General features: G+C 48.9%; 1 protein-coding gene and 1 non-coding gene across 39 annotated transcripts in view; both read left to right on the forward strand.

Annotated features, from left to right (window-relative positions):
* The first annotated feature begins 3,471 nt into the window (after positions 1-3,471).
* On the forward strand, positions 3,472-3,578 carry LOC129473917 (U6 spliceosomal RNA). Its single transcript, XR_008654427.1, has one exon. It is a non-coding gene; the product is annotated as a U6 spliceosomal RNA (small nuclear RNA).
* A 3,543-nt stretch (positions 3,579-7,121) lies between these two features.
* The window catches only part of TJAP1 (tight junction associated protein 1), a 28,513-nt gene continuing 7,946 nt past the window's right edge, over positions 7,122-27,688 (forward strand). For 5 of the 38 annotated variants that reach the window (XM_063632436.1, XM_055263156.1, XM_055263161.1 and 2 more), the window contains exons 1-3: positions 7,169-7,227; positions 7,687-7,831; positions 27,030-27,127. The gene's annotated coding sequence lies outside the window, so the exon portion shown is untranslated. Of the gene's footprint in view, positions 7,228-7,686; positions 7,832-8,256; positions 8,317-18,740; positions 18,971-19,065; positions 19,196-27,029; positions 27,128-27,688 lie in introns of those variants that run through there. The other 33 variants (XM_063632435.1, XM_055263154.2, XM_063632419.1 and 30 more) reach the window with 25 other exon arrangements.

Below are 27,688 nucleotides of genomic sequence, written 5' to 3' on the forward strand. Positions count from 1 at the left end.
TCTCTCTCTCTCTCTCTCTTTTTTTGAGACGGAGTCTCGCTCGGTCTCCCAGGCTGGAGTGCAATGGCGCCATCTTGGCTCACTGCAACCTCCGCCTCCCGGGTTCAAGAGATTCTCCTGTCTCAGCCTCCCAAATAGCTGGGATTACCGGCTCACACCGCCACGCCCAGCTAATTTTTTGTATTTTAGTAGGGACGGGGTTTCACTGTGTTGCCCAGGCTGGTCTTGAACTCCCGACCTCAGGCAATCCACCCACCTTGGCCTCCCAAAGTGCTAGGATTACGGGCATGAGCCACTGCGCCCGGCCTGAAAGAAAGTACATTTCAAGACTATATTTTAAGAATAAGGAGAAGGGGGAAAAAAGAGTTTCCACAGTAAGCTTCAAGGTTACATCTTGAGACCTGAGAGAAAGGAAAAGAAAGGTTTGAAAATGCATTTTGAAGTTAAGCTGCCCGGTTACACTTTCAAGGCCAACTTTCAGGTGTTGACCTGGGATGGAGAGAGGACTTCCTGATTCAGCAACGAGATGAGGGACTGGAGAACTACCCAGCTTCTACTGGGTCAGAGTGAAGCAGAGCTGGACAAACAGGTCCCAGTGCAGTCCAGAAAAGAGAGGTAAACCACTCCTGCACGTTCTGAGCTTTCCCAGGATTCAAATCACAATCTGAGAGGGAAGGCACAGACTCTAGCCTCAGGGTGCCCAAAGTCTGAGGTGGGGGAAACAAGCTCTGCTCTCAGGCAGTTCCTGCTTTAGAGTTGGGAAAGTGAGATCTCACCAGAAGCCAGAAAGCAAGACTTGGTATCATATAAAGATGTATGGATGGCCAGGCGTGGTGGCTTATGCCCGTAATCCCAGCACTTTGGGAGGCTGAGGAAGGAGGATCTATTGAGTCCAGGAGTTCAAGACCAGCCTGGACAACAAAGTGTGACTCTGTTTCTGTAAAAAATTTAAAAAGCATTGGTGGTACAGTGGTGAACATAGATGCCCTCCAAAAAAATTAAAAAATTAGGCAGGTGTGCCTAGAGTCCTAGCACTTGGGAAGCTAAGTCTAGAGGATTGCTTGAGCCCAGGAGTTTGAGGCTGCAGTAAGCTATGATCATGCCACTGCACTAAAGCCTGGGCAACAGAGCGAGACTCTGCCTCTAAAATAAATTAAAAACAAAAACAAACAAAAACAAAATAAGAACACAACACTAACTCCTAATTTTTTACAGCCCCTGGCAATGACCATTCTATTTTCTTTCTTCTTTTTTTTTTTGAGACGGAGTCTCACTCTGTCACCCAGGCTGGAGGGCAGTGGCGTGATCTTGGCTCACTGCAACCTCTGCCTCCCAGGTTCAAACAATTCTCTGCCTCAGCCTCCCAAGTAGCTGGGATTACAGGCATCTGCCACCATGCTCGGCTAATTTTTGAATTTTTAGTAGAGACAGGGTTTCACCATGTTGGCCAGGCTGGTCTCGAACTCCTGACCTTGTGATCTGCCTGCCTTGGCCTCCCAAAGTGCTGGGATTACAGGCATGAGCCACAGCGCCCGGCCGACCATTCTATTTTCTATCTCTGTGAATTTGACTGCTCTAGGTACCTAAAATAAGTGGAATCATTCAGTATTTGTCTTTTTGTGACTGGCTTATTTCACTTTGTGTGGTATCCTCAAGGTTTATCCATGTTGTAGCCTGTGTCAGAATTCCTTCCTTTTCAAGGCTGAATAATATTCCATTGTATGTATTTGCTACATTTTGTTTATCCATTAATCCATCAATGAACATTTGTGTTGTTTCTACCTTTTGGCTATTGTAAAATAATGTTGCTATGAACACAGATGTACAAATATTTATTTGAGTTCCTACTTTATTTATTTATTTTTTTTTGAGACGGAGTCTTGCTCTGTCTCCCAGGCGGGAGTGCAATGGCGCGATCTCGGCTCACTGCAAGCTCCGCCTCCCGGGTTCATGCCATTCTCCTGCCTCAGCCTCCCGAGTAGCTGGGACTACAGGCGCCTGCCAACACGTCCGGCTAATTTTTTGTATTTTTAGTAGAGATGGGGTTTCACTGTGTTAGCCAGGATGGTCTCGATCTCCTGACCTCGTGATCCGCCCACCTCGGCCTCCCAAAGTGCTGGGATTACAGGCTTGAGCCACTGCGCCCGGCTTGAGTTCCTACTTTAATTAACTATCTTTTGAGAGATAAAATTTTTTTTTTAGACGGAGTTTTGCTCTTGTTGCCCAGGCTGGTGTGCAATGGCGTGACCTTGGCTCACTGCAACCTCTGCCTCCCTCATTCAAGCGATTGTCCTGCCTCAGCCTCCTGAGTAGCTGGGATTACAGGCATGCACCACCACACCCGGCTAATTTTTTGTATTTTTAGTAGAGACAGGGTTTCTCCATTTTGGTCAGGCTGGTCTCAAACTCCCGACCTCAGGTGATCCGCCCGCCTTGGCCTCCTAAAATGTTGGGATTACAGGCATGAACCATCACGCCTGGCCAAATGGTTTTAATAATATGAAGAATGCAAGTTCCCACCAAGTTTCAAGGTCTTTAAAATTACATTTCTTACACTTCCATAAAATTCAACATCCCAAGTTAGGAAAAAGTCATTACATCTAATAAAAGCTTATCCACCAAGTTGGCAGCTGTGGACTTCTATTAATAGACTGAAGAATTAGGAAATGTGTATAACTTAAATCTAGGGAAGTAGATTAAGTTATCACCTCTTGAAGTTTTGAACTCATTTTTATAACAACCATGTATACATGGTTCAGCATCACAAAATCAGAGTCACAAACAGGAACATAGCCTCATGGCTTCACATTGCTAGTAGATGATGTCGCTGGCAACCAAAAAGGCTGCATATGGCCTAAGGCCCTTCTAGCTGTCATAATGAACAGGTCACACGACTGTGGGGCTGAGTCCAGTATGGTTTCGACTCCTCTTTCCCAGCAATTTCCTTCAATACCTGAAGCTCAAATTGCTATCTTTGTCCACTGCTTCTATTCCAAGACCCCTTTTGCCTATGTAGAGTGTGTCATGCCAACCTTGGACTCCACACCAAGCACATCTGTCCCAGCAGGGTGACTAGTCCACATAAATTAAATCATCAGAAAGGACTGCCTTGGACCTAGGTGGATTATGCCTTGAGAAATGCTTGACCATGTTTGCGCAGGTGGGCCCTGCATACCTGCAGCCCTATAGATGCCAACCATATGAAAATTGTCATCAAAATGAAGTGAGCCTGACTCTTCCGCAACTTGCAGCTATTTCTTAAGACCCTGAAAACTAGAAGGGACCCCTAATTTTTACCACTTTCCTCATGGTTCTCTCCCAGAGATAGTGAACAACTATGTTATTGTGAACTAATAAATATTTAGGTACACAAGTGGGTTTGTCCATCCACAGAGGGAGGAATGATGAAGTAAACCAGCCTCGCTACAATGAAAATAACTTTATCTTCCATATGTTAAAAGTTAAAAACTTGTGCTTGCTTCAGCAGCACATATACTAAAACTAGAATGATTCAGGGAAGATTAGCATGGCCCCTGTGCAAGGATGATACATGAATTCGTAAAGGCTTCCATATTAAAAATAATAATAGGCTGGGCGCAGTGGCTTACGCCTGTAATCCCAGCACTTTGGGAGGCCGAGGCAGGTGGATCACAAGGTCAGGAGTTCAAGACCAGCCTGGCCAAGATGGTGAAACCCCATTTCTACTAAAAATACAAAAATTAGCTGGGCGTGGTAGCGGGCACCTGTAATCTCAGCTACTCGGGAGGCTGAAGCAGAGAATTGCTTGAACCCACGAGGCGGAGGTTGCAATGAGCCAAGATCGCGCCACTGCACTCCAGCCTGGACGACAGAGCGAGACTCTGTCTCAAAATAATAATAATAATAATAGGCCGGGCAGGATGGCTCACGCCTGTAATCCCAGCACTTTGGGAGGCCGAGGCAGGTGGATCACCTGAGGTCAGGAGTTCAAGACCAGCCTGACCAACATGGTGAAAACCCATCTCTACTAAAATACAAAAATTATCTGGGTGTGGTGGTGGGCATCTGTAATCTCAGCTACTTGGGAGGCTGAGGCAGGAGAATCGCTTGAACCCAGGAGGTGGAGGTTGCAATGAGTCGAGATCATGCCATTGCACTCCAGCCTGGGCAACAAGAGTGAAACTCCATCTTAAAAAATAATAATAATAAATAATAATAATAATAATTAAAAACTTGAGGACTGTGATTCCCATTCTTTTCAAAGGTATGTGTATGTTTACTGATACTTCCTTTGTTTCAAAATATAAACTTGAATTGCTTTTCAAATCTATAGTTGAAACTACAACAGCCTTTCTCCCCTTGTGAACCCCAAAACAATTTCTGGAAAGGTTGAAATGATAACTAGGAATTATACCTATTTAGAAAAGCAAACCAGCTTCCTAAATTTCTTCCTTCAGCCAGATACCTTTTGGTAAACAGCAAAAGTCATATTTCTTTTTTTTTTTTTTTTTTTTTTTTTTTTTGAGATGGAGTCTTGCTCTGTCACCCAGGCTGGAGCACAGAGGCACAATCTTGGCTCACCACAACCTCCGCCTTCTGGGTTTGAGTAATTCTCTTGCCTCAGCCTCCTGAGTAGCTGGGACTACAGGTGCATGCCACCATGCCCAACTAATTTTTGTATTTTTAGTGGAGAGGGGGTTTCACTATGTTGGCCAGGCTGGTTTATTTAGTGTAATTTTATTAAATTAATTTAAAAAAAGATGTATAGGATAGAAAGGCACAGATGAGATGGGAAATAAAAATAGCTGACCTCTCCCTCTGGGGATCTGGGAACCTCTGCTGAGGTTTTTGTGTGTGTGTGCTGATGGGGGTGGGTACTTGATATCAGCTTCACCAAGAGGCAGACCCAGCTCCATCCCTAGGCCCAGGGAAACGGGATACCTTGCTGCTCTGAAATGTTGATGAGCTGTGGAGGGGAGAGGGACAGGGGAGCAGATGGAATTCCTGGACAATTGTTCCGGCTGTCACCAGAGAGGATAGGCTGGAGGGGGCCCTGGATAATTTATAGAGGGACAGATGCTTCTCCGGAACCATCTGGCCAAGAGAGGCCTGGGCTCGGGGTGGATGATGTCTTTAGGTCTGAGGAGACTCCTGGCCTCCAGCCTGCCTCATTTCCTCTACCTGGCCTGCTCGGTGCCCTGGGGCTTTCCTAGGATGGCTGTGCTCCCTGAGGACCCAGCTCCAGAATTCCACCTGATCTTCATCTCACTCTCTCCTTTGCTGAGTCTGGGGCTTGTCTTTGCTACTATTCCTGATAGGGCTAAGTGGGGCCTTGAGGTCATGTAACTTCCATCTATGCATTTTCTTATTTTATAGTATTTTCCTTTTTTTTTTTTTTTTTTTTTTTTGAGACGGAGTCTCGCTCTGTCACCCAGGCTGGAGCGCAGTGGCGCGATCTCGGCTCACCGCAAGCTCCGCCTCCCAGGTTCACGCCATTCTCCTGCCTCAGCCTCCCGAGTAGCTGGGACTACAGGCGCCCGCCACGGCGCCCAGCTAATTTTTTTGTATTTTTAGTAGAGATGGGGTTTCACCGTGGTCTCGATCTCTTGACCTCGTGATCCGCCCGCCTCGGCCTCCCAAAGTGCTGGGATTACAAGCGTGAGCCACATCACCCGGCCATTTTATAGTATTTTCAACCCTTCTTCTCCACCACTATATTCCAAAATCTGTCAATCACTCACCTCCATACCATTTATTCATTCAATAAATATTTATTGGCTGGTGCAGTGGCTCACACCTGTAATCTCAGCACTTTGGGAGGCCGAGGCAGGTGGATCACTTGAGGTCAGGAGTTCGAGACCAGCCTGGCCAACATGGTGGAACTCCCGTCTCTACTAAAAACACAAAAAATTAGCTGGGTGTGGTGGCATGCGCCTGTAATCCTAGCTACACAGGAAACTGAGGTGGGAGAATCACTTGAACCTGGGAGGCGGAGGTTGCAGTGAGCCGAGATCGCACCACTACACTCCAGCCTGGGCAACAGAGTGAGACCCTGTCTCAAAAATTAATTAATTAAACAAACAGAATAAAAAAAATCTATTGAATACCTACTATGCCAGGCATTGTTTTAGACACTGGGGATGCTGTGATGAGCAAGAAAACATCCCAGACCTCTGGAGTTTGCTTAGTAGTGGGGAGATGATCAATAAACAATAAATATTTAATATAATGTCAGATAATGATAAGTACTATGAATGAAAACATTAAAGCAGGGTAAAGGAGAATAGGGATGCTAATTTAGATTGAGTGGCCAAGGAAGTCTTCTCTAAAGTGATGACACTTGAGCAAAGACACAAATGAGAGTCAATATTTGGAGGAAGAACATTCCAGGTATGAGGAATAGCAAATTTAGAGACCCTGAGGCAGAAATATGCCTAATGCATTGGAGGAAAACATGCCATTTATTCATTAGGCAATTATTGTGTGCCAAGCACCTGCTAGGGAGTATGAAGATGCAATCAAACATAGTTTTTGCCGTGAAGAAGCAGCAGGGCAAAAGTGATACAACATGTAAATAAATAATTACACTGCACGGGACAGCTACAATAAAGCTATGTACAAGTTGCTAGTGATGCCCAGCAAAAGGAGCACTAAAGGGAAGTCTTTCTGGAGGAGGTGACATTTTAGCTGATGGTTTGAAGGAATAGAAGGAATTGATGATGCAAGGGAGGAGGAGAGAGATTAGACATCTTAAGGCCCGAGGTCCTGAAAACAAAGGACAATTTGGGAACCTGAAGTCCCCAGGAGAGGCAAAAAATGAGGCTGATGAAGGTGGAAGAGGTTGGATCATGCAGATCTTTGAATGCCAAACTGAAAAGCTGGTTTTATTCTTTGGATGACGGGGAACCAGTAGCACGATTCTCTCTCCCACGGTATCTTTAAGATGTGTTCCCCTATTCTTTTTTTTTTTCTTTCAGTACTGGAGTCTTTCCCTGCTTTCCGCTATTGCCCTGCTCCTGACACCTCCTTCCTTCTGTGGCCAGTCCTCCAATCCCTGCTTTCAGGTGAGCCCCATTTTTCGCCATCACTTACCTAGCGTCCCACTTCCCCAACCCCAGGCCCCGCCCCCATGGCCCCGCCTCAGATGACGCGACACGCCAAGTGCGTGGGGATTCCCGCGGCCCTGGCCACTACCCGGCCTGCCCCGCGGCAAGATGGCGGCCTGAACGGAGCTGGCAGCGGCAGAAAGTTTGTTGTGGGGTTGGAGTAGTCGGGCGGGGAAGCCAGAGTTGGGGGGGGTTGCGGGGGCCCTAGCCTGTAGTAGGGGCGAAGGGGGTACTGGCTCCAGGGTTGAAAAGAGGAGATGGAATGGAGTAAGGTCCGAGGCGGAGAGGAAAAAAAGGAGCTGGGGCGGACCGGGGCCCTGGGGGTCCAGTGGCAGCGTTAGGGGAGGGGGATTTGGGGCGGGGCAGCCAGAAGTAGGTGTTGCGCAGGCCCTGGAGAAGCAGAGTCACAAGTTGGAGGAAAATTTCTTAGCCGCGAATAAAGAAGCCTGGAGCGTGGGATAGAGGCCCTACTGTATTTGGCCGGCCAGAGGGGAAAGGGATCTTTCTAGTAAGAGTGGGATAGTGAGGAAGAGAGATCTGGAGGATGCCGGGCAGATCTGCTAAGGAGGGAACTAAAGCCAGTCAAATGACCCTCTTCTAGGCTTAGATCAGCCTTTCCACAGCTGTAGCAGCATCTGCCCCAATTTCAGCTGAAGATTCAGGTGCCCCAGGGACTGGAAGAAATTACAGTGCCTACTTGGAAAGAAGAAGAGATAGCGACTTGCCCCAGTCCAACCCCAGAGCGGGTAAGGTGGCTTCCAGTGACAGGTTTCTGGCTGGCATGCTCCCTGGGAGGAGGATGCATGGGCTTAGAGTGATGCCAAGAAACATTTGGTCTGAGAAGGGCTCACTTTTATAGAGTTTGTCCTTTGTCTGAGGTCCTTAAGTTAGTGTTTGGCGTAGATTGCAGGCTGACTTTTGAGAGTTGGTGTAGAATTAAGCCTTGTGTGCCTTCACCTATGCAAATAAACCTGGACAGAGGCCTAGAGACCAGGCTGAAGGATTTTAACACATCCCTGTCACAGCAGTTTCCTACATGCTCATTGTTTCTGCTTCAATATCCCCATCACATCTTCACTTTGGCGTCCTGCCTGGAAGTGGAGATTTGTGGGTGACAGATGGTGGGGAGTCAAGAGAAAACAAATTCTGATCGTGTTCACTGACCATTTAGGTACCTGCTGTCACCGACTCCTGAATTCATTCTCGCTGCGTGTCTACTTTTGCTCTTTTGGTAAGAAGGGCTCATTAGTGTTCCTCTGGGGATGTGGATTTTGGTGGGAGTATCAGAGGTGAGGGAAAGGCAGGTTGGGATTAGGGAGAAAAAATGTAGATCAGTTTCTGGTAAGAGATCAAGTGGACTGATGTAAAGCTCTGGGAATGTTTAGCACCGCACTCCCTATCCTTGAGACCCCTAATATTTGAGAGCTACTTGACAGTTGGACAAGTGTGGTGATGGAAAGAAAGGATCGTGGAACTTGCTCTTTTCTTTTCTGGTAGTTTTTTTTCTCTCCTTTGTAATCTTCCCATCAAACCACTTTTGAAAAATATCAGTTTCACAGGGCCAGGCGCGGTGGCTCACGCCTGTAATCCCAGCACTTTGGGAGGCTGAGGCGGGCGGATCACGAGGTCAGGAGATCGAGACCATCCTGGCTAACATGGTGAAACCCCGTCTCTACTAAAACTACAAAAAATTAGCCGGGTGTAGTGGCGGGCGCCTGTAGTCCCAGCTACTTGGGAGGCTGAGGCGGGAGAATGGCGTGAACCCGGGAGGCGGAGCTTGCAGTGAGCCGAGATTGCGCCACTGCACTCCAGCCTGGGTGACAGAGCGAGACTCCGTCTCAAAAAAAAAAAAAGAAAAAAAGAAAAATATCAGTTTCACTAGCCAAACTAAGCATGGCCTGAGAGGTAGTGGATTTGGTGTTGGAGAGAAAGGAAAGGGACTGGAGCCAGAGAACACAGTGAATGTGGCCTTCACTTCCTTTGGTAAGTGTTTTGCCCTAGCCAGAGTTGGGAGTAGCCTTCTTATTGAAGCCTGCTTCAGGATCAGCATCGCTTCCTGGTGCACTAGGATGGTTTGATCTAGAACTCATTAACTGTCTGCTGTCTACCTGTCCCCCCGCAACCAAAGGCTTACTCCAAACAGAACAACCCAAGTCACTGTTACTAGGTCAGCTTCAGTACCTTTAGGTATCTGAAGAACTGATGATATGTAGCTGTGACTCCATTTCTCAAGGTTGAGAACCTCCTTTTTCTGAGGACAATTTGTGCCCCCTTTCAAATTGTAGTTGTAATCACCCAAGGGTAGTGTGGTGAACACATAACAGTTAATAGCAGTGACTCTGAGCCCGGCCTAGTGGCACATACCTGTAGTCCCAGCTACTTGGGATACTGAGATGGGAAAAGCACTTGAGGCCAGGAGTTTGAGGCTGCAGTGCACTATGATGGCATCTGTGAATACCCATTGTACTCCAGCCTGGGCAACGTAGGAGATGCAGTCTCCAAGAAACAACAAAAAAAGAAAGCACTAGCCGGGCACAGTGGCTCACTCCTGTAGTTCTAGCATTTTGGGAGGCCGAGGCAGGCGGATCACGAGGTCAAGAGATCGAGACCATCCTGGCCAACAAGGTGAAACCCCATCTCTACTAAAAATACAAAAATCGGCTGGGCGTGGTGGCACGCACCTGTAGTCCCAGCTACTCAGGAGGCTGAGGCAGGAGAATCGTTTCAACCCGGGTGGTAGAAGTTGCAGTGAGCTGAGATTGCACCACTGTACTCCAGCCAGGTGACAGAGTGAGACTCCATCTCAAAAAAAAAAAAAGCATCTCCAAAAAAAAAAGTTTGTTTGACTTTGCCATTTGTAACTCTGTGACCTTTATTAATTGCATAGCTTTGTATGCCTCAGTTTTCTTATCAATCAAATGTGGGTAGTAAGAGTATCTATCGCACAGGGTTGTTGTGAAGGTAAATTAGTTAATACATTAATATGCTTACTCAGTGCCTGACAGTAAGTTTTAGTTACACTAGTCAGATCTCAGCACTAATTTCTGTTTCATGGTTGAACCTGCTGTCTCTTTATATAGATAGCATCTGCATTGGTTTGGGCTGCTAGCCTGATGTTAAAGAGATGAAGCAGAGCTTTTGGATAATACAGATTTTTTTGTCGTGAGAATATCCTCATTAGGCTATTTAAGGCAATGTTAAAATGCCAGTGATTTCCTGTTTGAAGCTGTGAGGCTATACAATTATCTTTGCAGTTGAGTAATGATGATAATAATAACAATAATGGTGCTTATTGAGCACATTCTGTGCTTGGGACTGCTGTAAGGGCTTTTCATGTATTAACTAATATAATTTTTGACTTTTTTTTTGAGACAAAGTCTCGTTCTTGTCGCCCAGGCCGGAGTGCAATGGTGCTGTCCTCACTGCAACTGCCGCCTCCTAGGTTGAAGTGATTCTCCTGCCTCAGCCTCCCAGGTAGCTGGGATTACAGGTGCCCACAACCATGCCTGGCTAATTTTTGCATTTTTAGTAGAAACGGGGGTTTCACCACATTGGTCATGCTGGTGTCGAACTCCTGACCTCAGGCGATCTGCCTGCTTCTGCCTCCCAAAGTGCTAGCATTACAGGCATGAGCCACCGTGCCCGGCCAATTAATTTAATTTTCATAATCATATGAAGTAGATAACTTATTATCCCTGTCTTACAGATGAGAAAATGGAGGCAGAGTGGTTAAGTAATTTGCTTAAGATCACTCAGCTAGTAAGTGACAGAGTTGGGATTTGAACCTAGGCAATCTAGCTTCAGCAGTTGAGCTTTTTTTTTCTTTAGGTTGGTATCAAGTTAACTTAAATATGCCTAGTGGCAATTTGTATCTTTCATTAGTTTGACTATATCCTGGTTCATGTTTGTTTGTCAAGATGGTTAAATGTATATCCATATTGTAGTAGAAATTTTTTTGATTGTTTAAAAAAATGTTTAGTGGCAGAGTTTTTCATCACAACCCTCTCCTTCCTCTCAGAAATAGTAACTGGTGCATGGGCTGTGGTGAGGGAGCCTGCTGTGCCATGTCAGCCAAATCAGGGCTGTCTTTATGATTCAACTTGGTGATGTGATGCAACCTTGGGCCTGGGTTGAATGGGCAGACTGACATTAGAATCTACACTGAGCACACCTTAAAGGGGTGTGTGTGTTTATTAATGTAGATGTACGTATAAGGCTCATTTCTGACTTTGATTACTGACATGAGCAGTTGGTTAGCCATAGTAAATATTAAATTCATAGTCTGGATATAATTTTTTAAAAATAGCAAGACATCACCCCCCCAAAAAAAAACTTAACAGTCAATGTCTTTCCTGAGTAAAATTAATAAAATTTGAAACAATAAATAATAAAAATAGGAAGTAGCAAACTACACAGGAAAAAAAAAAAGTGGCATTTTAAATAGCTCCCTCCCCTCAGCTGAAGGGGAAAATGGAAAACAAATGTGCTGCTGAAGCCTGTGTTTGAAGAAGGCCCTGGCAGCGGTGCTCAGTCTCTCCCTTTAGCCAGGCGAGGCCCAGTGTAGCCTTGAGGCAGAGGTGTGCCCAAGGTTTGATTGACTGGCTTTCCTTTGCCCTGTATTTAAGACTCACTCTCCTCCTCCTTCTGAGTCATGTCCTGTCTATTTAACACACCCTCAGGGCCCTTCTTTTTCTTCAACAAATGACTCTACCCTGCCACTGAAGTAGGCACGTGTCTGTCATCTAATTAGATTTCAGGGGAATTGGGGGCTCAGGACTTTGGGCTTTCCCTGGGAACTCTGCGCTGGCCCTCTGATGACCTTTCCTGTTTGTTTGGCACTTGTGATTTTGAGAAGCAGACAGTATCTGTCAGACGTATTGCTCCCCACTCCATGAACTCAGGAGCCACGTATCTTAGGATAGTGTACTTTATCTTGCATTGCGTGCTGAAACGTGTTATCTCCAAAGAGTATACCTTTGTACTTTAGTAGAAGTCCTCAAATTTTCTGGATTCGGGTCACATTTTAGTAAACTATGGAGTTGCAAGGTGAAGGATGATGGATTTTGAGCTGATTCTTTCCCTTTATTGTTTTCTTTGTTGTGTAAATCAATTCTCAGGGTGCCCCTTATTCAGATGTTTATGAAGCCAATCCCCTCACTGCCTTCTCACCACCATATTTTGAATGCCAAGGACCTCTGGGTGAAGGAACCTTCATTTCTCACCTGGATTCAGGCTCTTAAATAGCTCTCCGAACTGACCTCATTCTAGCCTCTAGATCTTTGCATACACTGGTGCTACTCCTTTGCCTACCTTTTTGTCCTTCAGGTCTCAGTTTAAATGTCACTTCCTTTAGGATCTCACCCCTGCCCCCTTGAGTGCCCTTCTTCTGTGCTTCTGTCCGATACTTATGCTGTGTCATAATTGCCTGTTTACTTGTCTGATTCTCATAAGACTAAGTGCCCTGAGAACAGAGACTATGTCTTATTCACTACTGTATTTGTAGCATTTAGGACAGTGCTGGGCCGTAATAGGTGCTTCATGATGCTGTGGTGCATGTAGAATGAATAAAATGTGGTGAGCAGTCTCTTCTCCGCCAGTCTATCTTCCATGGTGCTGTCAAAATTATTTGGCTATAAAATAGTCTTCCTGGCGGGGCGTGGTGGCTCACGCCTGTAATCCCAGCACTTTGGGAGGCTGAGGTAGGCGGATCATGAGGTCAGGAGTTCGAGACCAGCCTGATGAACATGGTGAAACCCTGTCTCTACTAAAAATACAAAAATTAGCCGGGCGTGGTGGTGCACACCTGCAATCCCAGCTACTCAGGAGGTTGAGGCAGGAGAATCACTTGGACCCGGGAGGTGGAGGTTGCAGTGAACCAAGATCACGCCATTGCACTCCAGCCTGGGCGACAGAGCAAGACTCCATCTCAAAAAAAAAAAAAAGTCTTCCCTTAGAAATGCCATGGGTTCTTCCTTACTTAAGTTAAAGCCCACACTGTCTGGCTTGGCATGCCAAAAGGCTCCTTATACTGGGGTCCAGACCCAGACCATTAGCCTGAGTTGCTGCTACTCCACCTTACCTGTCCTGTGCTTCATTGCTCCCAAATTTCTCACTGCTCCCAAACCCATCATGGGCATCCATTTAGTTTCATCTTCTTTGCCCGTGTACTTCACTCAGTTCATAATGCTCACCTCTGCCTCTGAAACTGCCCATCCCCTAAGACCCAGCTCCTTTGTCACCTCCAGTGAGAAGCCTCCCCTGCTTTTCTTTCCTCCTCTTGGTGCCCTGCAGCACTTTCTTTGAACCTCTGTTTTGGCACTTACCATGATGTTTGGTGAGGGCTCTGTTTACTTGTCTGTTTTTTCTCTGGGCTGATCTCCTGTAGACAAGGGACTTTGCAGAGCATGTGGTGGAGAGGAGTTGGTGGGAATGGTAATGAATAGTGTGAAAGAATCCGATTGTGGAGCTAGGCAGACCTGGTTTAAATCCTAATTCTGCCACTCACTACCTGTGCAACTTTGGGCAAGTTCCTTAACCAGTAGGATTCTTGGTCTCATCTTGGTCTCTAAAATGAGGTTGGCTGGGTGTAGTAGCTCACTCCTGAAATCCCAGCACTTTGGAAGGCTGAGGCAGGAGGATCACTTGAGGCCAAGAGTTTGAAGCCAGACTGACTGGGCAACATAATGAGACTTTGTCTCTACAAAAAACATACAAAACTTAGCTGGGTATGATGGCTTGTGCCTGTGGTCCTACCCCTCAGGAGGAGGCTGAGGTGGGAGGATCACTTGAACCCAGGAGTTTGAGGCTGCAGTGAGCTATGATTGCACCACTGCACTCAGAATGGGTGACAGAGCCAGACCCAATCTCTAAATTGTGATGACTCCTTTGATGATCGTGATATGCTGGCCTTCTCCAGTTCTGGTGAGGTTGGTGGTGGTGGATTCGTAATGTAATTGAGGCTGGGGATAGACAGAAAGCTGTTCACAGTGGATGACTGGATGGAGAGTTTCAATATCCATGTTTCCCCATATTTTATGGACTGAAAAATGGGTGAAACTGATGGAACACATCCAGGCATTGAGGAAGCCAGACTTCTTGGCCCCACTTTTCTTAGGGCTTTAATGGTCTTCCTGTGCTACAGAACAGGCTTCACTTGGATGCTTCCCACAAATGGGGCTGATAGCTGCATCATGATCCATTCTTTGCTTTTTTGTTTCTAGTGTAGTTGTTGGGGTAGTCCTTAGGGCCCCAATTCCTAACAAACATCACATGAATTTCTTTCCAGAATTAAGTGTATAATGTCAGGTGATACTCCAGTGCGAGTTTACAATCGGATGAGGAAGATATGTCTGAGTTCTCTGGATGGCAGCCTTGTCTGGTCCTTAAACCCTTGTCCCAGCTGGGTGCCTCTCCTCTGTGCTCTCAAAGCACTCAACCACACTGTACTGGAAGTGACTGTTAACCTGTCTCTCCCCCACTAGGAGTAAGATCTTCTGTCTCTGAAGCTTCTTACGGGCAAGCTTTTTTACTGAAGGCCAGGCATTTAGGCACTATAGAGTAAGTGCTGAGCAATGTTGGTTACTGTGTGACCCAACCCAGTCCTTCCTCGGTGGGATTAAAGAAGATGGAATCCATCTGGCAAAACCCTTTGCACTCTTAGGAAGGAAGGTCCTGCATAGACAAAAGGTGATAGTGTTAACACTAGCATTACTAATTATTTTCCAGGATTGCATTCATGTGCTTAAATCATCTTCCGGTGCTTGGCTTCAGCTGTCTCTCTTTTAGCCTTTTTATGTTTGTTTTTTTTTCTTTTTTTGAGACAGTCTTGCTCTGACCCAGGGTGGAGTGCAGTGGCGCGATCTTGGCTTACTGCAACCTCCGCCTCCTGGGTTCAAGCAATGCTCAGCCTTCCGGGTAGCTGGGACTACAGGCATGTGCCACCACGCCCAGCTAACTTTTGTAGCTTTAGTAGAGATGGGGTTTCGCCATTTTGGCCAGGCTAGTCTGGAACTCCTGACCTCAGGTGATCCGCCCACCTCAGCCTCCCAAAGTGCCGGGATTACAGGCGTGAACCACCATGCTCGGCCAGCCGGTTTATGTTCTAATAACACATCCCTAAGCAATCAGAAAGGGGGTTAAAGGAGGAGGTGAGTACATACCAGTAGCTTTCCTGTAGCTTTTTTTTTTTTTTTTTTGAGATGGAGTTTTGCTCTGTCGCCCAGTTGGGAGAGCAGTGGCACAATCCCGGCTCACTGCAATCTCTGCCTCCTGGGTTTAAGCAATTCTCCTGTCCCAGCTTCCCGAGTAGCTGGGACTACAGGTGCCTGCCACCATGCCCGGTTAATTTTTGTATTTTTAATAGAGATGGGGTTTCACGGCCGGGCGCAGTGGCTCACGCTTGTAATCCCAGCACTTTGGGAGGCCGAGGTGGGCGGATCACGAGGTCAGGAGATCGAGACCATGGTGAAACCCCGTCTCTACTAAAAATACAAAAAAATTAGCCAGGCATGGTGGCGGGCGCCTGTAGTCCCAGCTACTTGGAGTGTCTCAAAATAAATAAATAAATAAATAAATAAATAAATAAATAAATAAAAATAAAAATAAAACATATCCTTTAAAAAAAAAAAAGATGCGGTTCCACTTTGTTGGTCAGGCTGGTCTCAAACTCCTGACCTCAGGTGATCCACCAGCCTCAGCCTCCCAAAGTGCTGGGATTACAGGTGTTAGCCACCACGCCCGGCTCCAGTAGCTTTTTTTTTTTTTTTTGCCTAATTAGCATCTCTAGAAAGGTCTTTGGCTGCTGGCTGCTCCTTTGTAATTCTTTATGCTGCCCTTTCTATTGCCCTGCTTGCTTTTCTGGTCCTATCTCTAGTCCCATCTAGGCGTGCTCAGTGCTCACAGCCAGAGCTTAATACAACCTTGTTAATGCCCAGATAAATCAAAAGGATGAAACCAATAGCTAAAAATGGACTGAAGGAGTTTTCCCTGGGTTCTCTCCCTTGTCCCTGGGTGTGAGAATGTGCATTGCATTGTGGCATATCTTTGCAGATGACAACTTGCGGGAAGTAATAAACTGCATTTTATGTTAAGCAGAGGGGGTTGAGTGAGCCAGCCAGACTGGATTGTGTTGGATATCTTAGGCTTCAAGGGGACTAAGTCTCCCTGACTGGTCCTGAGTAGAAGGGTGGGGCCTCTTCTTTGTTAGTTACTGTCTTGTGCCAATTGTGTGCTAGGTGACATTTAGAATTTATAAAGGACATGGCCCCTCTTTGTGAGAAGCTTCTGTGCTGTGGTGGGGAACTCAACACCCATCCCTTGAGAGGAGGGTCCACCTACGGAGAAGCCATCGTAGACCCCAAAACCCTGGACTTCTACTCAGCTAACCAATAGGATAAAACTCTGCTTATCATTTTGGGTACCAAGCGGTGGTTGGCCTCTTTATACCTTCACAGGTAGCCCAAGTAGGGAATTGAATCTCAGAAGTCTTTGAGGGTCTTGAGATTAGGGCAGAATTGTCCTGGTTTTCCTGTGGCTTCCTGGAAAAGAGCTTTCCAGGCTTTGCACTGGTATTGGAGACAGGGGAACTGGGTTCTGTCCCACTTCTGCTTGTGGTCTTGGGCAAATCACTTGTCCTTTCTGACCCTCACAATGGGAGAGCTCCCTATTCTTTGTGCCTCACTGGACCATAAGCATCAAAGGAAATATCATGGAAGGGAAAGAGCTTCTGGAATGGTAAAGCACAGTGTAGATGCAGGGTTTTTGTCTGTTTGCCTAGGAACTGTTGGTTTCACCATAAACATATGTCCCTTGTATAAAATACTAATCATACAGAAAAGTATACAAAATAAAAAGTAAGAAGATACTCCCTTTCTTCTCCCATTGTTCCTGCCTAACTTGTTTCCCCAAAGATAGGGAACCACTGTTCACCATTTATCTTGTACCCTTCTAATAGTTTTGTTTTTTTTTTTTTTTTTTGAGATGGAGTTTCACTCTTGTTGCCCAGGCTGGAGTGCAGTGGTGCGATCTTGGCTTACTGCAACCTCTACTTCCTGGGTTCAAGAGATTCTCCTGCCTGAGCCTCCTGAGTAGCTGGGATTACAGGCGCCCGCCAACACGCCCAGCTAGTTTTTTGTATTTTTAGTAGAGACGGGGGTTTCACCATGTTGGCCAGGCTGGCCTTGAACTCCTGACCTCAGGTGATCTGCCTCGGCTTCCCAAAGTGCTGGGATTACAGGCATGAGCCACTGCATCTGGCCTCTAATAGTTTTTTTATACGTCTAGACATTCCTCACCAAAACTCAATACTAATACATACTCTTCTTCAGCTTTCTCTGTTCACTTAACAAGTGACCAAGGAGTGGAATAGTCCCTGTTGGAGCGGCTGAGGAGCCTGGTTACAGCCTCCTTCCCAGCCGAGTGAATTCCTCTGGGGCTGGCTCCCTGGGAGGGATGGAGAAATTTTACTAGAGGGTCTCGCCACAGCAGGCACCCTGGCGGTCTCTGAAGGACATTTTTTTATTCTGAGATGAAATTGGCAGGAGTGTCCTTGAGTGGGAATCAGGATGGATGTAACAGCGATGTGGGCATTGGCACTCCCATCTCACCTGTGTCTCTCTCCTTCACTCATTTCATTTTTGCCTGGGAAAAGAGAAAAATTGTCTGATTTCTCAAATCCTATTTTAGTGCAGTGAGAGTCCCTGATTTCTGAAACCTTGAATTAGCCATGTCACTTGCTGCTCTTTTAAAAGCACACCAGACCCAGTTGGTGTTTTTGTTCCTGTGGGTGAGAATTCTGAAGGTCACCTGTCAGTGGCTGTGCTCAGTCTAGGGCAGGGGTCAGGGCCTGTCAGAAGAATTGTCTTTTTTTTTGAGACAGTTGTCTCATCTTCATAGTCAGGCCTTGGCCTATTTGAGCTCTTGGGCTGTAATCAGAGCAACATGGGGAGCCCAGTGTGTAGGCAATTATTGGAAGTGTTTCCTGTCTGCGTGAATCTTGATCCTAGGCTTGGGAAAAGGCCAGGCCCACCTCTGCGGCCAGGGTCGTGACTCTTCCCCTTTTTGCCCCGAGTCATCAGAGAGCCTGCAGGGCTTCCTAGAACAGGAGAGAGGACCCCTCTCTTGTCTTTTCCCTGCCAACATCTTACCCTCTGCTAAGCATCAGAGGGTGTGGATATATGTATTGTAGTCCTGTCCTCCCGCCCCAGGGGACACATCCTGTGGGGTCTCTGGAATGCCACTGCTTTTCCCTCATTTGCCTTGCAGTCTGTGAGCTAGAGGTGTCACTTCCCCCAGGGTGGTCTGGAGGCTTCATGGAAGAGTTGTTTCTGCCATTGGTGGGAGAGCTTCTTTCTCTGTTGCTTGTGTTGCTTGTTCTGAGAGGGGAGAATAGTCCCTGTTGCTCCTCTGGGGCTGGCTCCTTGGGAAGTGCCACCCCTGGCCAGGTGGCAGTGTGCAGCCGGTGCTGTTGACTGGCCCAGCTGTAGGCCAGGCACACACTGCCCCATTGTACTGCGCTTTCCAACGCAGCCCTTGTCATAGCCTCTAATCCTTCGGCTGCTTCTCTCCCAGCCCCACAGAGCCTATGGGAGGTGGTGGGATGGACTCTGCTGGCACCGGTGCGGATGGCTTGCAGCTGCAGCTGTGGGTGGCTTTGTTCCTACAGCCTAGCTTTCAGAGTCCTGGCGCAGCCTGGCAGCAGTGTTTGGGGAACAGGCGAGATAGAGGAGCTGAGCCCCTTCTCCAACAGCCGTCCTCTCTTTCTGTTGACCAACCAGAGAGGCTTTTTGCCTGAGGTCAGCAAGCTGGCCTCCCTGGTTGGCAGGGGGAGTGCTTGGCTTCCATCTGGCATGGTTTCCGGATGGGAGAAAGCCCCTGAGGGTCTGGTGGTAAGTCTGCGGTGCTTCCTGTCAGGAGAGTGCAGTGTGCAATGTGTCCCCTTGGGCATCCTGCAGCTTGCCATTCCTCTGCTTTCTCTCTGCAGCTCCGGAGTTGGGCTGCTCACAAACCAAGCTGTCTGTTTATATGGAGTGCCTGGAGGGCGTCTGCCATGAGTCTGTCACTAACCGCAGTAACCAGGAGAGCTGGCTGGTTGGGGAGAAGACACTAACCCTGTGAGTCTGACCTCGGCCAGCTAACCTGCCCTGGGGTGCCACCAGCAGGGCCTCTGTCCTCCATCCCTCCCCGCAGCCTGGCTGCCTCCCTCCTTAGCTTATATCGCGCCATCTCCTCTGCTCTCTTGTTCTTACTACCGGGTCCCTCTATTTTCCCAGTTTCCCTTTGCTGTGGGTGGGGATGTGCCCCCTTCACGGCCACCTGCCCATCACCAGCCTGCTGCTGGGCTCCACTGACCACCCCCCACCGTCACCCTTCCCCGAGTCAGCAGCATGCTCTTCACTTCTCCCTTCAAACATAATTGGTTCGAGTTTCTGTTGAATCTGTGCTTTTAGCACAGTTTGAGAAGATCCTTCAATTACCATGCTGCTGCTGCTTCTCATGCCTCAGAGACAGATGAACTAGGGTGGGAAGGGACTTTTCTCCTAGACCAGATCATTTCCTCCATTTATCAAGAAGGGAAGGTTGGATAGTGTCCCTGTTACTCTCACCCTAGGATAAGAAGTTAGGATCAGCTGCAAGGTTCTCTTTAGGATTGGGGAGGTAAAGGAAAACCTTGGCCTGGTTCTGGGGAATTCCCTGGGCAGAAGAGTGAAGCTACTTAAACTGAATGCTGGGGCCCCAAACCAGGGACCCATGTGAGATGTCACTCCCATTGGTGACCGTTGCTCTGGGAGGTGGAGTTTGTCCCCCCCACCTCTTTTCACTTCTGGAGTTTCAGGTGGACTTTAGCCATGAAAAGCTGGGAAGGGTGCCTCAGTAGAGTGGGGGCAGGACCTGGCTTCGGATTCCACACTGGGCTCAGAAACGGTCCTGGCCTCAGATTGGGAGATGGGTGAGTGCAGGCTGGTGTGGAGAAGCTCCCACGCAGTCCCTTCTCCCTTCAGGCTTGAGAAGGAGAGGCGGGTCTGGAGATCATGAGAAAGTTGATTGCCTGTTGTTTCCTGGTGTTCCACACAGGTCACTCTAGATAGACTGTGGCTCCGGCTTCCGGAGGCAGTGCGGTGCTGGGGAGGCTGAACAGGGGGAGCTTGAGACCAGAAGGCCGCCTAAGTGGATTCTGTTCCCCTTGGGCTGGGCGAGAGAAGACAGCAGCCTACCAGCATTGGGTGGGAGCTTGTAAATGGGAGAGGGTGTGTTACGTACGGGCCTGGAGCGAGGAGGGTAGCACTCCCAAGCGGGATGATGATTTCTCGGAGGTTGATAGATTAAGAGACCAAAGTTGGTAGGGGATATCCATGTTGACGAGAAATATCTTTTTGATTTTTTTTTTTTTTTGAGACAGAGTTTCGCTCTTGTTGCCCAGGCTGGAGTGCAATGGCGCGATCTCGGCTCACTGCAACCTCCGCCTCCCAGGTTTAAGCGATTCTCTTACCTCAGCCTCCCAAGTAGCTGGGATTACAGGCATGCACCACCACGCCCGGCTCATTTTGAATTTTTAGTAGAGACGGGGTTTCTCCATGTTGGTCAGGCTGGTCTCGAACTCCCGACCTCAGGTAATCCGCCCGCCTTGGCCTCCCAAAGTGTTGGGATTACAGGCGTGAGCCACTGTGCCTGGCCCGATGAGAAATATCTTGATGAAAATGCACTATGTCCGATAAATGAATATAGGTACTATGCAATATTAAGGATTTATAGTACTGATCAATATCCATGTGGAAATGAATTTTATTGTATGATTAATAATAGTGAATGTATGATAGTTGATTAAGGAATAAACAATGCCTGCTTATATGCATGTGGATTGAGCTTATAATGTATTATATATGAGTGTACTATGTACAAATAAACATTTATAGTACTATATATCATTCATGGGGACTAGCAGTAATGCAGAGATGTTTAGGGACCTTAAATGGGGAGTTAACAAGCTGGAGGCTTTCTTGACTTGGCTCTGACCAGGAAAGCAAAAGGGCCTGGAGTTGAGGCCTGGTTGAGGGCCGGTCCTTCACTTTGGCCTTTCTTAGGAGAGGGCATGGGGTCTAATGTCAAATGCAGGCTATGACCTTGGGGATTTCTTGCCCTCTTTTTTTGCAGGGAGGGGTTGGCTTGCCTGGCCCTTTAGCCCCTTGTTCCTGTGAAGTGTTTGTCTGGATGTGAGGCCGGGTAGATAGACTTGGAAACATTTGCTCAGGTGGGAGCCAGGTGAGCTCTCACAGGTCACCAGCACTGTTCTGAGTCCTTAGGATTGCTTTGGGGCAGAATAATTCCCACTCTTTTTGGCTTTCAAAACCCTGTCAATCTGTTTGGTTTAGAGTAGGCAGGGGGCCAGGTCAGGGCTGCAGGCAACTTGTCCCAAGAGGGTGAGGTTGTACTTGCCCAGAGGGGTGGCGGGCATAGCTGTTGGAGGGGCAGCAGGGCTGGTCTGGGCACAGACTGACATCTTCTTGTCTTCAGCCCAGAGCAGAACCTCTGCCTAGTCCCCACCCTATGAGCTGTTGGCTGCCTGCCTGCCACGCGCCCGGGATTGCTGAAGGCTTTACTCATGTATCTCAGGAACAGCTGCATGCCGGAAACTGGGGGCTGGTGGCAAGCAGGAGGGGTACCCTGGAGATGATGTGGGAGAGGCCGAACCCAGCTTTGGTGGGATCAGCCCACTGCTCTGGGGGACTGCTATTCATATGGAGTCAGTGGGAGAGGGGCTGTATTATTGGTGCAGGGGGTGGGGATCTTCATGAGCAATCCCCAGGACCAAGGCCAGGTCACCTGGTTCCAGGGCTTACCCTTGGAGCATGACCATTTGTGTTCCTTGGACGTCAGTTGGGGGCAGAGACTGGATTTCAGAGGCTTGAGAAGCGGCCAGACTTGTGTGGCGGGAGTGTAGCTGACCCCCACTGGGGCACAGCTTCCCACAGGCTTGCAGAGTTCAGAGACTCCACATCTAGCACTTACAGCTCAGGACAGTTCCTGAGGGGGAGGCCCCAGTCCCTGTGTGATCAGACATTTGTGTTTTAGTGGTTGATGAGGGGCTTTAGGAAGGGCTTGTATTTATTATTATTTATTTATACCCTGCTGGGTTCCAAGGGAATTAAGGTGGCATACAACACAGCTGGTGTATTCTGAAACAGGACTGGGTGTTCTTTTAATTTTAAAAGCAGTAGTGATTACTAACTTCCGTTTGACTTTGCTCGGTTGAATTATGAAGAAGAGCTTGATGATTTTCATGGTAATGTGTGGGCCCTTCCTGATTCAGAAGGTTGTGTTCATTGACTCCTTAAGGTCTCTCACTTGCTTGATTCATTGACAGCTGAGAGCAGAAAGGCTTCGTAGTAGGTTCAGAAATTATCTGAACCCAGATAAACTGATAGGGCCACAATTACCTAAAGTAGGTATTGGTGATGTGGAGAGTAGGGAGGTAGTTGCTCTCTAGGGCAAGCTAGCTGCTCCAGGATCAGGAGAGTTGTGGAGTGGGGTAGTAGTGCAGAACGTGGGGAGCTGGAGGAGATGTTTGGTGGGGAAGCCTGAAGTTGGAAAAGCCAAAGAACTATATCCACTCTGGATTCCTGTCTCCCTCTTCTGGGCTGGTGTTGAGGGAATGGCCTTAGCTTCAGCTGGGAGAAGGATGGATGCTTGAACCTCCTTTCTTCTTCTGCATCTCTGACTTTGCCTGAGCTTTAGGCAGAACCCCGGAAAGGATGGCAGAAGGGAAGTGGGAGGGCATCTTTGGCTCTTGGGCTGGAAACTTTTTGCCGTTGCTCCTATGGGTGCTTGCTGGGAACAGTAAGATAGTATATTGGGGAGCAGCAGGATTCTGAAGAGATTTCTCTCTCATGCCACTCTGTCTCTAGCAACAGCAATCTTCCACCACGGTGGAAGCCCCTGATCAAATATGCGCACCCACAAAAGGAAGCAGGTATAAGTCCCACCTCCTGGTTAAAGAGTGATGCTTGGCAAATTTTTTGTCCTTTTATTAAAGGACACTGCTCAGTCAGCTTCTGGTACAGATCATGCCTTACACCTATCTCTGTCTACACTCTGCTCAGCTGTTCAGAGGGTTCACAGTGCAGCTCTGCTGTGCGTGCCGAGTCCCATTTCTAATGAAAGTAGAATTTGTTCTCTGAAGGCAGCTAATCGTGCCCCATGGGCTGTAATCAGGGAGAAGGTATTTAATACAGGGCAGGCGGCAACAGGCGGCCTGCACCGACTAGCAAATTGCAACATGGCAATTAGGAAGCTATCACCCCTCTCTCCACCCCAGCAGATATGAAGTAGAGTCTTTCCTTTGAACTGATTTTTGAGTAAGCGAAGAATGAATGCTATGCAGAGCATGGCAGAAGCTGGGGTTGGATGGGGTAGGATGCGCCAGGCGCAGGAAGGGTTGAGGAGAGTCCCTTTTCCTTCTCACTTCACCTTCATGGGATGGGGAAGGGTTGCTGCTACTCTGGGTGTCTCCCTCAACACTGCTTGCAGGTCCAGCCCAAGGAGCCCCAGGCCACGCTAGGTCAGCGAGAGGTTTTAACCTAGGCCTCAACCTTTCTCGCAGGGTGTAGCTGTTCTTATAGAACAGACCCAGCACGTTATCTGGTAGTCCAACATCCTGAGTCATCTGCCCTCAGTTCCTCAAGGCTTAGGTTTAGTTTGGGGTGGGGGTGGGCGTGGGATTCTTCCTTGTTGATTTCCTTTTTTTTTTTTTTTTTTGAGACGGAGTCTCTGTCTCCCAGGCTGGAGTGTAGTGGTGCGATCTGGGGTCACTGCAATCTCCACCTCCTGGGTTCAATTTTTGTAGAGACAGGGTTTCACCATGTTGGCCAGGCAGCTCTCGAACTCCTGACCTCAAGTGATCCGCCTGCCTTGGCCTCCCAAAGTGCTGGGATTACAGGCGTGAGCCACCATGTCCGGCCAGCCCTGTTGATTTCCTGATCTTCCTCCAGAAGACCATTTTCTGGGAGGTGCCCTGGAGCCAGCCCAGCATCCAGGGGCCAGGAGGCCCCAGAGACTGTCCTTGGCTGCCGCTCGCTCATCATGGGCCATGGCCCATTCTGAGTTGTCCAGCTGCTCTCCTTTGGGACCCTTTCTTCCCCACATGGGATTGGGAGTCCTCCTTGGGCTGAAACACTCCAAGGCAACTTGGGAAACCTTTGGGTGAAGGAGATGTGGCCAGGGGAGGCTGCAGCTGGTAGCTGAGTCTTCCTGGAGGGACCACTCTGATGCCATCTGCCTCACCCCTTTACCTTCTCCCAGCTTGCAGGCCAAGTGTCCCGATGCTTCTGTCTTTGTTGTCCACTGCACCACGCATCACTGTCCTCCTCGGGTCTGTCCGGACTTTCCCTGCACACCTTCCTTGCCTCTAGTCAAGGACTGTGGGCTGCCAGGCCCATTGTATTCCTGTTTATTGCTGGAACTGTGGGGCCCTCATGGGCTGGATCTGGGGCACTCAGCAGATTTCAGAAGTTGGAGCTAGGGCCTGGGTGTTGGGCACACCCTGTGTTTATGGACACAGGGCAGGAAGTGGTTGGTACACATCTCCCTTGCAGCCTGGTGTTGAGGAACACCATGGGGCCCCTGGTGGATTGTCTTCCCAGTGGACATTGCCTTCTGCTTCCTTAGTTGGGAGTGGTTTCCCATACCTGTAACTCTGATGTGCGTGGAAAGAATAGGCTCTGGCGGAGAGAATAACCTCCCATCACCACCACCCCCATCCCCAGAGAGTCTGTGTCTGCATTTACTGCCCGTCCCACTGCCAGCCACCTTCTCAGGGTACTCCTTGCCTAGCAAGCCAGATCACCTCTGGCCATGGAAGCCCTGGGGATAAATATGTGCTGTAGGGCCAGGGAGTGGGGCTTGAGGTCAGGGTGAGGCAGGAGGAGCTAGAGGATGTGTGGCAGCTAGAGCCAGGGCTGCAGGGCATGGAGTGAAGCAGCCCTCCCTACAGGATTGCTGGACACCCAAGTGTTTTCGTGTCCTCCCTGCCTGCCTGCCGTTCTTGCAGGTGTCTCGGTACCAAGAGGACAGCACGGGCCTTGCCAGGAATAGGGACAAGGGAGTACAGAGGAATAAAGGAGGGGCACACAAAGGGGCCTGCAGAGAGAAAGGGCTTCCTCAGATGGCTGGGGAGCACATGGTGGAAGGGAGCCGGGACCTGGACCCTCTGTAGAGAAGGGGAAAGGCAGAGACCAACTCTCCGAGCTGCCCCTTTACCTTGTAGAAGCTCTTGACTGCTCGCATCCCTCACTCTTCCATCTCTGGCTCTACCCTGTTTCCCAACTCATGCGCCCCACACATTTACCCTCTGAGTATCAGAACCCACATACCCAGGTGGGTTTGGGACTTTCTAGGCCTCTCCCTCAGGCCATAGGAGCACCCACCCCGGGCCCCTCTGGAGGGGCAGCCCCAAGGAACCTGTTGGGGTAACTTGTTTGCTCCCCACACCCCGGGAATGTGCTGTCCTTTCAGGCCCGCCCACCCAGATTCCTGTGCAGGGAGTCAGCCAACACAGCATGTTGCATGTGCCCTGTGGGGACACGTTCTGCCTCCTGTCAGGGGGAGGAGGCTGGCGGCCTTGCCTGTGCTGCCGCACCCCAGCTCCCCGCCGAACCCCAAACCAGGGCCCAGGCTGTCCAGACAGAGGAGGGAGACCAGTCCTGCTTCCCCACCCTCCCTACCCTCTCACCATTCTTCCTGCCCTGGGCCCTGTTGGAATGTGACAGGAGTCATGGCCAGGGCATGTCCCGACAGTGGGAACACATGCTTTAGCCCGCAAGGCTTCCCTCAACCTCCAGCTCTGTTTAGGTTGATGGGGGCGGGAGGAGATTGTTTTTTCTGCCCAGAAAGCCACCTGAGGTTACTGCCTGATCACTGGTGGCTGCTGCCCCCATGCTGCAACCCAGCTAATTACAGGTGGGGGCCAGGGAGGGGTGTGGGCCCATCTCTGAACATCAGGAGGCTGGAGGGGCTCTCACAGGTCACTCAGTCCAGCCACCTCTGTGTAGATAAGGAACTGAGTTATCCAGTGAGGAAGGGCATTACACAGGGCCCCACAGTGTCAGTGCTGAGCCTGGAGCCCAGGTGTCTTCAACTCCCCCGACTGGGGTTTTCTTCGCGAATGTTCCTCAGCCTTGGCACTCCGGGTATTTTCTGTTGGGAATTATTCGTGGTGGGAGTTGTCCTATGGTTGTGGGATGACCAAAGCATCCCCGGCTTCTACCCACTAGGTGCCAGTGGCACTCCTTCCCTCCAGGTTTTGACAACCAAAAATGTCTCCAGACACTTGCCAGACGTCCCTGGGGAAGGAGGGTGGACAGAATTGCCTGGTTGAGAGCTACTGCTCTGTGTTGCTCCCTTTTCAGATTTCTTCTCCTAGCCCTATGCCTCCTCATTGCAAAGGCCGGTGACCATCATTATACACCAAATAGCCTTGGGCCTCCTTCTGGAAATGCTAGGCGCTCTCTTTCCATCATTTTCTCTATCTTCTTGGATCTCTGTGAGGCTTTTTCCTGGTATTCTCATTTGTAACCCATGTTCCCCAAATCTCTTAGTTGTTTCCAAACTCTGAGAGGCTTGGGAGATGAGGACAGATGTGGTGTAGGGATAGGACGGAACCGGACCTATTCCAGAATTGGGCAATGTGCTGAGACCATGAACACACACACACACACACACACACACACACACGTATCTCATCTGGGCCTGTGACAGTACTGACATGGAGAAAGGAACCCAGTGCTTCTAGTCATCTGCCTCCAGCTGCTTTCCCCTCAGGCCCCGTTTCATGGCCTTCCTGCCGTGGTTCTCCCTGGGGGGCCTTCCAGGTCCCAGACTGGGCAGCAGGCCTGTAGCACTGACAGACAGGCGGCTGACACCTGGTTTCCACTTTCTTCCCTTCTCTGGTTTCAGGAGCTGTTGGCTAAAGGAAGTGAAGGGGCCGTGGGATGCGGAGAGCCGAGGGCTAACTCCCGGACAGCGGAACAGAGAGAGCTGCCGACAAACAGACGGTATGTCCCTGATGAGGCCTGTGCCCTCAGCCTGGCTCTCTTCTGGGGAGCGGCAGGTGAGGGGGCAGCCAAGTGTTCTCTCTCGGTGGGGGCTGGTGAAAAGAGTGGTGGAGGCCACAGGGGTTTGGTCATCAGTGGCTGAGGCCAGAGAGCTTTCTTGGGCCTTGAGACTCCCACTGGGAATCCTGGATTGGATCCCCAAACTCACATTTTTGGTTATGATTTTTTTTTTTTAAACTAACATTTATTCAATATTTCCTAAGTGCTTTACATCATCTTCCCAACAACCCTATGAATTTGGTGCTATTCTTAACTGGGATCAGTAGCTCACACCTACAGTCCTAGCACTTTGGAAGGCCAAGACAGAAGGATTGCTTGAGCTTGAGAGTTTGAGCCTGGGCAACAAAGTGAGACGCTGTGTACAAAAAATAGCCAGGTGCAGTGGCACATGCTTGTGGTCCGAGCTACACAGAAGGCTGAGGCAGGAGGATTACTTGAGCCCAGGAGGTCGAGGCTGCAGTGAGCCAAGATTGCGCCACTGCACTCCAGCCTGGGCAACAG

The sequence above is a fragment of the Symphalangus syndactylus genome, chromosome 23 (assembly GCF_028878055.3).
Source record: "Symphalangus syndactylus isolate Jambi chromosome 23, NHGRI_mSymSyn1-v2.1_pri, whole genome shotgun sequence".
Classification (NCBI taxonomy): Eukaryota; Metazoa; Chordata; class Mammalia; order Primates; family Hylobatidae; genus Symphalangus; species Symphalangus syndactylus.